General features: G+C 42.3%; 1 long non-coding RNA gene across 3 annotated transcripts in view; it reads left to right on the plus strand.

The window, feature by feature from the left end:
* LOC144820128 (uncharacterized) overlaps nt 1-14,617 on the plus strand; it is a 485,905-nt gene that overhangs the window by 39,197 nt on the left and 432,091 nt on the right. The window contains exon 2 of one of the 3 annotated variants that reach the window (XR_013607694.1): nt 2,163-2,278. The exons of the other annotated variants lie outside the window; for them this stretch is intronic. This is a non-coding gene — a long non-coding RNA (uncharacterized LOC144820128). The remainder of the gene's footprint in view (nt 1-2,162; nt 2,279-14,617) is intronic. 3 annotated transcript variants of the gene reach the window in all.

The raw sequence follows: 14,617 nt of genomic DNA on the forward strand, positions 1-14,617 counted from the left end.
TGCGTCGCTCGCGTTCCCTCTTTTTACTCACTAAGCTGGGTTCCAGTAAGTTTTAAAAGGAGATTTCATATATTTATGGCAGCAGTTTTAAAATATTTACAGTCCTCTGCAATGGGACGTATTACCCATGTGTCATGTATTGGAAAGGCTATCTACTGACCTTCATAATTATTTCTTTTGCTATTCTAAATGGTTTGCACTAAAGTTAAGGATACATCAACTTTACTGCTTTATGCTGAAGCAACTCTTGATTCTTTGTTATGCTCTGGATGGGATAACCTATTGACTCTGGACTTGCTGATACTGGTCATATGCGATAGTTCTCGTTATCTGCTCTACTCTCAATTATCCATTTCACTATATGTTCCTATTGCATTGCTATGCTCTGAATAGCCACTTACTTTTGTGGATGTAGCTAGTAAGTTGAGTTGACCTTTTTTTCCTCACTGGGGTACATATTGTAAATCACCTTCCAGTGTGTCATACACTTTACTTATACCCCTTTGCTTTATTCTCAATCTGGTGACCTGTTCATTGCACCTACAGCCCTTTTTGTCATTATGTGAGCCGGTTTCACCCTATTCTTCTTACGTCTCAACGCTCTATCCAACAATCTAAGATGGCCAGTGGTCTGCAACTCAATCTTAAACCATCTCCTTCAGGTGCAAAGCCAAAAAGACACAAAAATGATCCACCTTCTCCTATTCTCTCCTCGCAAAATCCAGTTCTTGACTCTATTTTAGATGAAGTGCATGGCCTTCAGCCATTCATGGTCACTACCAATGAAAAATTAAAACAGATAGAGGACCGGTGGATTATCATGGGAAAGGTGTTGGAACTTGAACAACAAGTGTGTGACCTTCATGACATATCTGTTAAAATTCCTTCACTAGAACAAGAGATCTGCAAGCTGAAACTCCATAGTTAAGGCCTTAAAATTCGTAATTTAAGGAATAATCTCCACCTTTATGGTCTCCTGGAAAATATTGAGGGACCAGACATGTTATCCTTTCTGCAGAAGTTTCTTCCAGATCTTTTAGATCTTCAATCCTCTTCACCTCTCAATATTCAACGTGTGCCTTTTCTGGGTCGCATCCATCGTAATTCAAATAAACCATGTGACATTATAATGCTCTTCCTGGAATTTACTGAACTTATGCAGGTTCTGAAGGCAGTCAAACTCAAACGACGTCTCACGTGGTCGGGACATAATATTTTCATTTCTCAAGATGTTTCCAACTCAATGAATGCTCGAGGTTAAGAATTTCTTGCTCTTCGTCCTCAAATGAGACATTTGAACATTCAGTATGGCATTCTCCATCTGTGCCTATGGAAAATTACCCATGAAGGAAATTTGCGTTCATTTGATGATCCTGAGAAACTCAAACTCTTTCTCATCAGCATATCTTCCCGCAACACGGAGACTAATGTTTAAATTTTATCTTAGTTAATGGTTTGATATTGTTGTTCTAAAGGTTTATCTATTTTGATGTTTTACTATGTCCTTTCCCTTTCCCTTATAATGTTCTCTCATCCTTTACTCTCTTTTTTTATTTATCTTACTTTTTTAAATTACTCTTTTTGCGTTTAATATCTTTTCTCACTCTTTTATGGAAAACAAATGTTTTAATCTTCTCTTAGTTTTACTAGTTAATTGGTTGTTGTTGATTCTATTCTTGTACCTTTACTTTCTTTCTCTTACTTGTTCTTCCTTTATACTATTTTTATTTCCTCAAATGTTTTCCCTTCACTGTTTATTTCCTACTACTTTTACTCATTTACTTAATACTAAGGCTTATTATTATTTACTTACTCATACCGCTGTCCTTGCTTTTGTCGTCACCTTACCCCTCTCATCTTTGTTGCTTGCTTACCTTCAGATCTGGATTATTTTCATTGATCTGCTTACTTTCCTAATATTTCTGTTTTTCTGTATTTACTCTTTTCTTCTCTTATCCGATCATCCTATTTTTCCTCTACTTTTTTTCACGGTGCATTTTCATCATCAATTTTTTGTTAGATATGAATGTTTTTCATTATATTTCTTTAAGTGCTTATCTTTCTTTAATATGTCACTTGATGTTTGTGCCTGTTATTGTTATTTGCTTTCGTACATTTCGTTTTTTGTATTCATCTAATAAGTGGTGTTTTTCTGCTTCCAGTTCTTCTCCTGAAGTGTATCATCTCCATTCATGTCTTACCCTCCACCCCCCTACATTATGTGTAATGTTGTCACGTGGAATGTTCGGGTCTTGGAAACCACGTCAAAAGACAAAAGGTATTCTCTCGTTTGTCTAAATTGAATAATCATGTTTCATTCTTTCAAGAAACGCATTGTAATGATGTAGAATCACTTAAATTGAAAAGACAATAGGTGGATCAAGTTGTTTATTCTCCAGCCTCTAATCGGAAAGGTGGCGTTGCTATACTACATCATAAATCGATCCACGTACAAATTCTATCTACACAATGTGATAATGATGGACACTGGATAATGGCTAAGGCTGTTATACAAAATAAAGAATTTGTTTTATTGAATATTTACGGCCCTGTTAAATCTGACCCAGACTTTTGGAATAGTATTAAGATCTTACTCTCCTCTATTGATGTCCCAAATATTACTGGTGCTGGAGACTTTTAATGGTTAGACCCATTTTCGGATAGACAATCCAAATGTAAATTTAATTCTGATAAAACTCATAAATCATTTCAATCTGCCATCGCCTCTTGCTCATTATACAATGTTTAGAAGACATGTAATCCATTGCCGGCTGGTGACATTTGAAAGTGACAGGGCGTAAAAGTTAAGGATTACTAATAGGTAGGTAGCAAGCATGATTGGAGCCCCATCGTACACATTTGCCTAGAATCAAAATTACAACTTGAAAACATGACCAGTGACCGGTGCTCTCTCTGCAAAGAGGCCAAATATTGAATGATCATGTATTCTGAACACATTAATGACCGACTGACATGTAGTTTGAAAAACTTGCACTGCCTTCAGCCTCAGTTCCAGACCGCTCAACCATGGCATAAACACTGGTGCTGGTGACTCGTTTAATTAGAGGGAGAAGTGAAAGGGGATAGCAGAGGAAAATAGAACTGAGAAGAAAAGGCAAGAAGGAGATGGAATGAAAAAGAAGAGATGTTAAAGGTTTCAATGAGAGGAGGAAAAAAGATGTGGAGAGAGGGTAAAACCTGGAATAGTGATGGAGATAAATCTGTAATTATTTAAATCAAACAGAGAGGGAATATCACAGCAGGACATTGTGTTGGTGGTGAGTTACATATCCAGCATCATGTAACATAACAGGCCACTAGAATGTGGGGGTAGGGCATATCAGATCAAGGTTCAGTGGACAAAGGAGTGATGAAAAAAATTAACTGTATGGGATAAACTGAGCATGTGGATGGAGCCTGGTGGATTAGAGGGTTTCCTGGCGAGTTCAGCATATATGATGCATTAGTATATTTCACTCAAGGGGTTCTGCATTTTTCGAACCTTTGGAGATTTCTTTTGCTACAGCAGCATTAACTATGCTAAACATACACTATGTCCTATATTGTACATTGCATACATTGTTATGGATTGTGTGAAAAAAAATTCTGAACTGTTTGAGTTTTCAAAAATCAGCTTGCTCACTTGTGCCAAGTGGGTAGTGTGATTATAATGCTACCGCAATGGAAGGTGTTGGAGAGCTCAAATGAACACAAGGTCCATTACATAGTTGCATTCATTTTTGTTTTGTATGCGAGGAGATTTGACCAGAATCACAGGATGTAGCAGCGATGCCAATACTTACAGATACTGCTGTCCATTGCAGTGACTTCTGAGGTAGTAATGTTCATGAGTCAGGTCACCGGTCTTTTTTGACAGGATTCCTGTAGGTATTTGAGAATCATCTGCTTTAAGATCTGAGCCCAATAGGAGCTGTTAGAACTTCACCCCTCTGAAACCTGCCTCAGAGGCCTTAACAAATCCCCCCTCACTCCGAAGCCGGCAGACAGGCAACATTTACTATGAACTTGCACAGAAGCCAAATTCACAACTTCGAGGCATTTTTATAGCAGAACTTCAGTATAGGGGGTTTCCAATCCAGTAGTGCTATGCCATAGGAACAATACACTGTTATGTGTGAAATCCAGTTTGGAGATACATTGAAGTATAGCTTAAGTGTCAAATTTGCAGCCCAGATATAGGTACGGGTGTATTGATTTTCATTTTGACACGTTTAGCTGGCTCCAGGGAGCAGCAGAGCACTTGTGTTGCTGCCGGAGCATGAACTTCGTGAGGCTGGAAAATAGAACCCAGGATTGCAGGGCACTAATCACAGACCTATCACAGCACTAGAGTGTGCTAAATAATGTAAAGTATTGTCTCCTGCTGTTTTTTGTTTAGGTTTTGTGATGCACAAAAACATTACCCACAGAAGAGAAGCACTGGAACACGCGTGTGGCATCACCATGACACAACCTCATGTAGTGCACTACTGCCCTGAAAAGCCTGTTCCCTGGACCGCGTCCCGCTATCATGTAGAAAATAATTCACAATCAAGCAACAAGACTGGCATTCACTTTAACGGGCCTCACACCATATTTAGCACTACTAAACAAATAGGCCGAACCCAGCTGCTTCAATTTTTTTTTACTTACATGGTCGTTTACTGACTGGGTGAAGGCTGCAGGTCACTGTCTGGACTGCAAGGGAAGCTTCAAGATAGGCAACGCCAAATCCTTTCCAAAGACATGCTCCTGCAGTTGGAAATTCTTCACCATGAGTTTGATGTCTGAATTGGTGTCCTGCATTTAGTGCAGAGCGGGAAGCAGACACCTCGAGTCTGCGCAGTAGATCTTCTGCCTACAGCCTCAATCCCACCTTTCCCAAATCACAAATCATCACAGGATAGGATCCACCCTCTGTGACGATTTGGAAAGGGGTGGGGTAAACATGCTCTCCACTCCTTTACTGATGTGAAGCCCCAGCATTACTGGGCTTCAGTCAAAAACAGGAGTAGTCAGGGGGTGGTGACTAATCCTCAAAGCTGTGTCTTTGCCGAGCTGATGACATCACAGTCCTCAGAGCTGTGAGCTCATCAGCCCGGCAAAGACTCCAAGCTTTAGGCCCACCCAGGGCAGGAAGTTTATGGAAAGCATAACGGCAGTCACACAAACAAGCACAGTGAGTGACAGTGTGCAACAGCCCTCCAGCAAAATAGTTAAAGTGTGTGAACGTTTTCTTTTTTTTAAAGGAGTAGTTTTAGTAGAGCTTTTGTTCTGACCTTTAAAGTAAGGAAGGGCGGAGCCTCTACGCCCTCAAACAGAAACCGCCCCTGATGTAATCCTGATATTCTTGAGTTTACTTTTTTTCTAATGTTCACCATACTCGTTCTAGAATTGATTACATTTTGGTTAGTAAACCTTCCTCCCATCTATTCAATCCTCTGATATTGGATTTATGTTTATTTGTGATCATGCCCCCATTTTTTGTGCTCTTGATCATTCCCTGAGTACTCCAAAATTTGGTCGTTGGAAACGTAACAACTTTTTAATGTCAGATACTGCTTGTGTAATTGAAGCTACTACTTTTATTAACAAGTTTTTTTTACTATTAACAACCCTTTGGACACCTCCATTTTTAATAATTGGGATGCCTTTAAGGCAACCTTCTGTGCTTTTGCTATTTCATACTCAACAAAAACAGAAAAAAACGTTAAAGCCAAGTATACAAGTTACTACAACAACTTAAGCTGCTGGAACATATTAACTTTACTTCTAGATCTTCCTCTGTTCTCCATGAATTGATTAAGGCCAAATCTGCTCTTAACATGCTTGCCACAATTGATGCATGTAACGCTCTTCTTAAAATTAAGTCTAAGTATCACAGGGTCCCTCTAATCAAAATGTACACACCTTTTTTTTGGGCCTCCCTAATCCCTCTTTGCTTCCTGATAAATTTGAATTATTAGAAAGAGAGGTTACTCTTCAAGAGATATCAGAAGCCATTAAATCCTTAAAGAAATTGAAAGCACCAGGTCCTGATGGTCTTTCTGTTAAGTTTGTTTTCTCCACTTTTTCCTCTATTTTTGCTCCCAAACGTCTGGCTCTTTTTACCTCATTTATTGTTGACTCCAAAGCTTCTGGCTCCTTTATGGAGGCTTTGATTGTCCTTATTCCCAAACCTGATAAGTATCATTCCCTCTGTAAAAACTGTTGCCCCATTTCATTAATCAATTATGACTGTAAGATATTTGCTGAAATCCTCACCTCTAACCTTGAGAATATTATCCCACTATTGGTTAAGACAGATCAAGCTGGTTTTGTTAAGGGCAGATTGACTTCGGACAATGCTCACATGCTTGCTAATGTTATCTACTTCGGGAGGAAGTACAATTCACACTTGCAGCATTGTCATTGGATGCCGAAAAGGCTTTTGATTGCATAAACTGGTAATTCATGTTCAATGCACTCCAATGGTTTAGTTTTGGTCCAAATTTTATTTCTTATGTTGAATTGTTATATTCTTTTCCTAGCGCTAGTATTTTTGTTACTAATCATTTTTCTAAACCTTTTCCGTTATATAGAGGGACACGTCAAGGTTGTCCCCTTTCGCCCTTGTTATTTATTTTATGTCTTGAACCTTTCCTTGAGCGTATTCAAGTTAATTTATTTATTTCTGACTTTGCACATAATTCTTTAGAAACAAAATTGTTAGCATTGTTTCGTATATATGTCTGATCCTAATACCTCCCTCCCTCCCTTTTTGGATGAAGTTTGGTTAAATTCCAGTATCTATGGATATAAGTTGGACTTTTCTAAGACAGGAGTCTTAGAAAAGTCCAACTTATACTTACCCTTGAACTCTCTTTGCTATCAATATATGTTTAATAATAGTAATTTTACCTGGTGTCCCACAAAAATTAAATACCTTGGTATTTGGCTTTCCTCTACCTTATCTACCACCATTAGTTATACGTTTAATGTTCTAACTACCAAAATACAATCACTCCTTCCTTCATGGCCCCCTTTTCAATTGTCATGGTGGGGTAGAATAGATACTATTAAAATGATGACTGTGCCCCATGTCCTTTATACATTATCCATGCTACCTTTTCGGATTACTGCTTCGTATTTTACACAGATCTCTTCTATTTGTACAAAGTTTTTATGGAATAAAAAACACTCCCGCATTGCTCTTATGAAACTCAAACGTCCCAAAACAGAAGGTGGTGTGCATCTTCCTGATTTTAAATCCTACCATTCTGCATTTTTAATTCACCAATTTTTTGCTTTAACTTAGGATTTTGCTGATATCCCTATCCCTCGTTGGATTGATTTGAGTGTTCCCTATGAAAAGATTTTTATTTTTGAAATATTATTTATATGTCTAATTGTACCTTCATAGCAGATATTCCTATTTTAAAATACTCCAGACAATTATTATATAATATTGTTTCCAATGGTCTAAATTAATATGAATGTTTTTTGCCTTCTACTATTTGGTATAATAAATTTATCAAATATAAACGTAAATCATTTTATCACAAACATTGGAAGGAGAAGGGAATTATTTTTATTCATCGATTTATCCAACATAATTCTGTTATTCCCTTCCATGAATTACAAGTACAGTATAATTTATCTGATTCCTTTTTTGAAGAGTATCTTGTAATATCAACAGTTTTGCAGTCTTATTTATCTTACAACAATTTCCCTTTAGCTTCTCCCTTACTCACTTCACCCTCACCGTTATATAGTGTTTCGCAGGAACATAGGCCTAAGGCTGATTTTATTTATAAGATGAAGGTATCACCAGTTACTGAGTGACCTAAATCTCATGTCTGCTGCCGATGTCCTATCTGCCCCTTGTCTATATGTTTTCCTGGAACCGCTAGGTGGCGAGAGTGTGCGCAGCTCTATCGAAGCAGAGCAGAGTGGACACAGACGCCGAGCGAGCAGGAGCCGCGGTGGGAGCTGCAGAGAGAGGCTTCCTTTGGGTTCTCTCGGGTGTATCAAGCCTGTGTCCCAGGCTCAAGCCTAAGCCCCCCCCCGCACTTTGATGTTCAGCTCTCCTGCTCTCCTTCAGCCGCGCTGACGGGAGGCTGAGAAGCAGAGACCTTGCCCCTGTCCCTGCATAACATCCGGACGCTCCGGCCAGCTCAGAGCCCCCAGCTTACGGCGGACCGACGGACCACAGCATCCCAGCAGCACCCCACAGGGGTTTCCTGGGGCTCCAGTAGCCTGGTATCCTGGGGCTCTGAGCCCGGGCTGGGGAGAGCCCGATTTGGGGAAAGAAGGAACCAAGGAGCGAGGAGCCAGGAGCCAGGAGAACCGGCGAGTTGGTGAGCCAGCAGGTCAGCAGGGCACCAGCGGAGGCCAACGGTAAAAGCTGCGACGGAGAGCTGTCTCTGGGTAGTGCAGAGGCAGGGGGTGAGACTGCAAGCAGTGGCTGAGGTCGAGACTGTAAACTCAAACCCCGAGCCTCATGACTAGACCCCAGAGCCCAACCCCCCAAGCATTGAGCCTCAAGAGAGAAAGTGAGTGAGTGGGGAAAGCGACTATAGAGCACGACCACAGCACACGAACCGCTGACCTGGCCACCAGCCCGTGCGCCCCTCCAGTGATGACAGGGACAGAGATAGAGACAGAGACACATGAGGAGGAAGTCTGAGGAGGAAGACTAGAGGGACTTAACAGGCACCCAGTCTCGCAGCCCCCTTCCCCTCCACCCACAGCACTCTGAGATCAAAGACTCACCCCAGACTGACACAAGTAGCGTCAAGGTCTGCCTAACCCCAGTCCGGCACTCTCTCCTGCGCAGCGGATCTAGAGGCTTGCGCGGGGGGGCTGGATGGCCGGAGCGGAAGAGAGCAGCAACAAAGCCCAGCTCACAGACCCTGGTCCATCATGAGATCAGGAAAAGTGAGAAAGTCCTTCACAAAACCAGAGACTAGACGAAAAAGGGGGGTCATAAAAGACACTGGAGCTCCCCCACCACTTACAGATGACAATCTTTGCAAAATAAAAAATGCAAGCAAAAAGGAAAGCTTAAACGAACCTAACACCAGCAAAGAAGCCATCGACGACATGGGCTGCCTCTGGTTTACTGGCTCGGAGTCTTCCGAACGCACCATTACAACAAAAACAAGGGGCCCAAAAAATGCAACAAAACTAAACAAAACATCCAAAGGGTTAAAAAGAGCCAGAACTGAAGATCTCATAACTATAGACAGAGACTCAGCTTGCAAATCTCTACACACCTATCAACCAAAAATATACACGAAATTTGCGTTCTTAAAAAACCCAGGAGCAGCAATCTTCACAAACAATGGGGACTTAGAACTACTACCCACTCCACTGGAGCCTGGGAAGATAGAATATCCCCCCTACAAGCACAACAATCAGAGGAAGCAGTGGGAATCCCAATACTTGTGGTAGCGGACGTCCACCTTGCCTACCACCAGAAGGCTCCGACCGAAAGCAGGCAAAAAACCAACAAGGATAAAAAAGAGGAAATAGCACGCACAATAACAAACTGGCCTACGGAGTCTAGCAGCCCACTAAACACTGCTTAATTAGCCCCCAAAGCACGCAGATTCTGATCGAAAGGACAATAACAGAAAGCTCCCCAGCAAAGGACCTCTCGCCAAGTGGGCTAAGACTAAAAAATGTATTAAACGCCTCTATGATTTCCATACCGCAAGAACAATTGGACTGGTGCAACTCACCAACTGGATCGCCGCAGCAAAAAGCCCTGGGCAAACAGGATGGAGTGGGAACGATATCGCAATCAACAAGCACACCGCCATCAAAGCTTATGGGCGCACGAGACGCCCTCCAAACGGCTTCCAAAGAGCAGAGCATCATAGATGGCTTCAATACACCTAACACACTCAAAAGCCAGAAAAAAGGGAATCACTACGCCACAGCTAATGACATGACCTTTCTAGCAACACAGGAGTGGCAAGATTTAGTGGCAGCCTACAATTTAAAACCCACTAACACTTCAAGTACCAGTAGACCAGCGAACGAGAGTAAAACCTCGCACATCACGTTCTGGGCAAATCTATTAAATACAATACAACTTTCTGCAACAGCTCTTCAATACCAATCAGAGAAACTGGACATGCAGCTAACAGTACTACAAACACTAGCCGAGTTCACCGCCGGGATCGAACGGAAACTAGGTGATCTAAATGGCCTTATAAAAAGGGGACAGGAAGCAGCAGAACTTTCAGCAAAAACAGAATGCGACTGTTCCCCAATAATAAACAAATTATCTACGCTACCAACAATGCTAGAAAACCTCTTGGACGACCTGAAACCAAAGATGGCATCTGCTCCAACAGGACCACATACAGAGGGACATGAGAACAATGACCAGCAACTAAATGGCAAACTGCTAAAACCAGAGAACAAGCCGCCCCAACATGGGAAGATCTGTCCTTCACAAGCAAAACGAGCACCAACAAACCCTCCGGCAATCTTTCTACCTTCTGAAACTGACAGCACAGTAGAGCCCACAAATTCACAAGCTCGTCGAAAACAAAAAAGGAAAGGTAGGAACAGGAAAACGACAGTCAACATCCAAGAACAGGAAAGGCAACCAAGGGAGCTTGATCATCAAGAAGAACAAGAAGAGACCGTACCCCAGTACAAGGCGACAAAACAGCCCACCTTTGACGGCAACAGACTGTCCTCGGGAACAAACGGGTCCCCTGCTAGGACCGCTGGAACGTCTAATAAACCACATACAACAGAAGCATCAGTAGAAATCACTGAACACTCTGTGCACAAGGAGGAGATAAACACACATAACACCCAACCGTGGATAAGCCCTAAGCAAAAGACCGATGAACTTAGCACATTCAGGGGTCACATCCCCACACCACAAAACAATAGCTCGCTGGTGACCGAGCAGGATCAGGCTCACTGCAAACCAAGGGAAACAACAGTTAAAATAGAACACAACTGTGACCAACTTTCCAACAGGATAAACGACCCCGCACAAACCGCAGCCAAAGAACAATGTGCTACTCAATCCAACAAGACAGATATACTACTATTTCACCCAGAGTACAAATCCAGAGGCAGAATGGATGTCCTAAACAGAGGGAACATAATAAAATTGATCAACTCACTTGAAGGCCTGGAGGGCATATCCTCAACAGACCTACTCGAACTTGAATTTCAACCGGCTCTGGCACAGAATAAATCAGAAATAACTAAGACAACATGGTCATCGAATGACCTGGTCGATCGCATATTAGGAAAACTGAACAAATTTGCACAGTGGGGAATAAAACTAGAACCAGGAAGAAGACCATCCTACCCAACACCTTTTTTAATCGAAAGCACAACAGAACAACGTCCCAAAGCTACATCAATATTGAGAGGAGCACTCAGTCAGACACCGGACCACCTAGGGAGGCCTCTACACATGAAAGCGGGACTAACAAAACTACCAACCTTGAATTCAGGTATAATACTACGTACAATAACAAACAAAGGTGAGCAGTGACAAGAGTGCCTAGCCAAGCCCCGGGAACTCGGAAAGATGACCACCCTTAGAATATGCATCTGGAACATCAACGGACTGACTGACAAATTGGAAGATGAGGAAACATTAAAATATCTAAGGTCATTTGATATAATATTATTGCAAGAAACCTGGGAAACAGACGAGATAGCCCTGGAAGGATAAACGATGCAAACTGTCCCAGCAACCAGGTCCTCATCGTTTGGACACAGCTCAGGAGGACTGACGATCCTTGCCTCAGTACTCACAATAGGAACAAAGAAGGAAATCAAAACTAAAACCATAGCCCCAAACATGATACAGGCGGCAGACATTACAATCAACCCAATGAAGCACGACCACCACCTCGTAATAATTAACTCTTATATACACCCAAAACACAAGCAGAGGGGCGCAAGAGAGCTGGTTAAGGAAACACAAGAATCTTGGATGAGGGGGACGCCGACGACCTAATCTTGGCAGGAGATTTTAACCTCTTTCTATTTGGAAGCACAGAGGACGAGGAATTCGCACAAGAACTCGATAGAGCCTGGGGAATCCCACCGCAAGCACAAGTGCAGGCGATCAAACAAAGTGCTCAAAGCAATTATTAAAAGATTTAGAGCAACTAAACCTGAGGGCACTGAACGGCCGGTTTAAAGAAGATACCCCTCCAGCTTCGACCTATCATACTTCCACAACCTCCACTTACCTAGACTACACATTTGTAACCCTCTCTTTCTTCGACAGCATCAGATCATTCCAACTAGGCGCCAGTGATTAAAGCGACCATCTGCCGCAAGAAATCGTTTTAAAAAACCCTAGTGAGAACCCTAACGAACCCAGTGCAACTATAGGCAATGAGTACACAACAGACTTCAAACGCATCAGACTTAAACAAAATATTATTGAAGCTCTGTTCACCGACGTGCAGGTGATACTACAGCAAGGCCGAATGGCTGCAAAAGAAATAGAGGCCTGGGAAGGGTTCACTAAGGCCCTAGGGATAAAATACGCAACCAAATCAAGGACATCAAATGCAAACCCCCGATGAACACACTAAGAAAGACATCCACACCGGAGATAAAAAGCCTTAAAAGGGATATAAAGCACACCCTAAAACAACTACGAATAGAGCCTATAAAAGAACCTCTACAACACACCCTACATGGTCTAAAAGTAAGCTTAAAAAAGCAATTTGGGGAAACAAAACACTGATTACGACATCAAAATATCCGCGACCTGGCTAAAAACTCAAATAAAGAAGGGGAAAACGGAGGGAGTCCCAGGTCCCAATGGAATTCCACCGTCAATATTTAAGTACGATATCGAGTTCTGGAGCAACACACTAGTTCCACTTTTTACAAGCATACTGGAACTAGAAACATGCCCGGAATCCTGGAAAGGCTCTATTATAAGTCCAATTTACAATCAAGGAGACAGGAGCAACCCAGGCAACTATCGGCTGATAGCCCTTTTAGAAATAGAGGCAAAGTTCTATGCAGGCATAATACTAGAAGAACTGACACAGTGGGCAGAGACAGAGCACATAATCCCACAAACCCAAACAGGATTCTGTAGAGGGCAGGGAACAACCACCAACATCATGGCTCTATCGTTACTAACAGATGCGGCAAAACTAGGAAAAACCCCACTGTTCCTATGCTTCATCGACTATAGTTCAGCGTTTGACCATGTGGACCGGGGCAAACTATGGCAAAAACTTAAAAAATGGGGGATTCCAGAACTGCTCTTGAAACAACTTATCCTACTCCACACCAACACCTGGGTCAGGATCAAGCTGGGCAAAGGGACACACCTCTCAAGGCGAATTAACACCTATAATGGCCTAAAACAAGGGTGCGTCCTAGCCCCCACCTTATTCAACCTTTACCTGGCAGACCTCCCAGAGAAATTGGATGAAACCAACTCGCACGCGCCCCGGTTGGGGGACATCACGCTGACCAATCTCCTTTATGCCGACGACTTTGTTCTAATAAGCCGCACTCCAACAGGCCTTCAACATCTCATAAACACCACCAGCTCATTTTCACATCGTAACGGCCTAATCATAAACTTGAAAGAAACAAGAACCATGGCAGTGAACAACAATAAGACCAGGAAGAACAGCTGGTTCTTGGATGGCCACAAACTGGACCAAGTGACGTGCTACAATTACCTGGGTGTTCTGGTGGACAGCAGAGGGTCATTCAAACCCCAACTAGAGACACTTTACCAAAAAGGAACCATGAGTTATCTCGCAATGAAACCCCTTAAGAAGATTCTGCCAGACCACACGCTCGATCCCTTCCTACAAGTACTGAGAGCCAGTCTCCAACCAACATTAACATATGGGAGCGAATCAACCCTAGGAAAGGATGCACAGACACTAGACAAAGTGATCGGCAAAACCTACAGGTCACTCTTTCAGCTTCCTAATTATGTCTCACCAGCACAAATTCGTCTCGAATTTGGGATACAAAAGCAAACGGTGGAAAGAAGGGGCAGCTTTATAAAATGTTGGCACAAGATCAGAAACGGAGAGCCAGGCACCCTAAACAACCACCTCCGGACTGAACTGCAAAGACGTGAACAATCACATGCTAGAGAGTACTTGATGCAATCACTAGAAAGCCTAGAACTGACCGGCCTCTGGAACAGCTCAGTAGATCATAAAAGCTTTAAAAAGCAAGTAACAAAAACAACGAAAATAGTATCGCTACTTGAAGACAAAGAAACCCCTGGCGAAAAGAGCCCATGGCTGGACAGTCTTAAACAACTATAAAACCCTCAAACCACAAGAATACTTAGACCACGGCTTCAAGCAAAAGACAAAGGAGAAATTCTTAAAATTCCGTTTAGGCGTACTACCGATCCTCCCTCATCTGGCGCCATGGGAAAGGAACCATAAAGATCAAACCTGCCGTCTTTGTGGGGCAGGACCTGAAGACCTAACCCACATAATATGTATTTGTCCCAGGTTAATGGACATAAGGAGAACACTACTATGTGTAAAATGGAACCAGGAGGGGATCAGGTCGTGCCGACAGGCAGTTAAACTGTGCTTCAACCCAAGCGAGATCCAACTAAACTGCAGAACCA

Source organism: Lissotriton helveticus, chromosome 1_1 (genome assembly GCF_964261635.1).
Source record: "Lissotriton helveticus chromosome 1_1, aLisHel1.1, whole genome shotgun sequence".
NCBI lineage: Eukaryota > Metazoa > Chordata > Amphibia > Caudata > Salamandridae > Lissotriton > Lissotriton helveticus.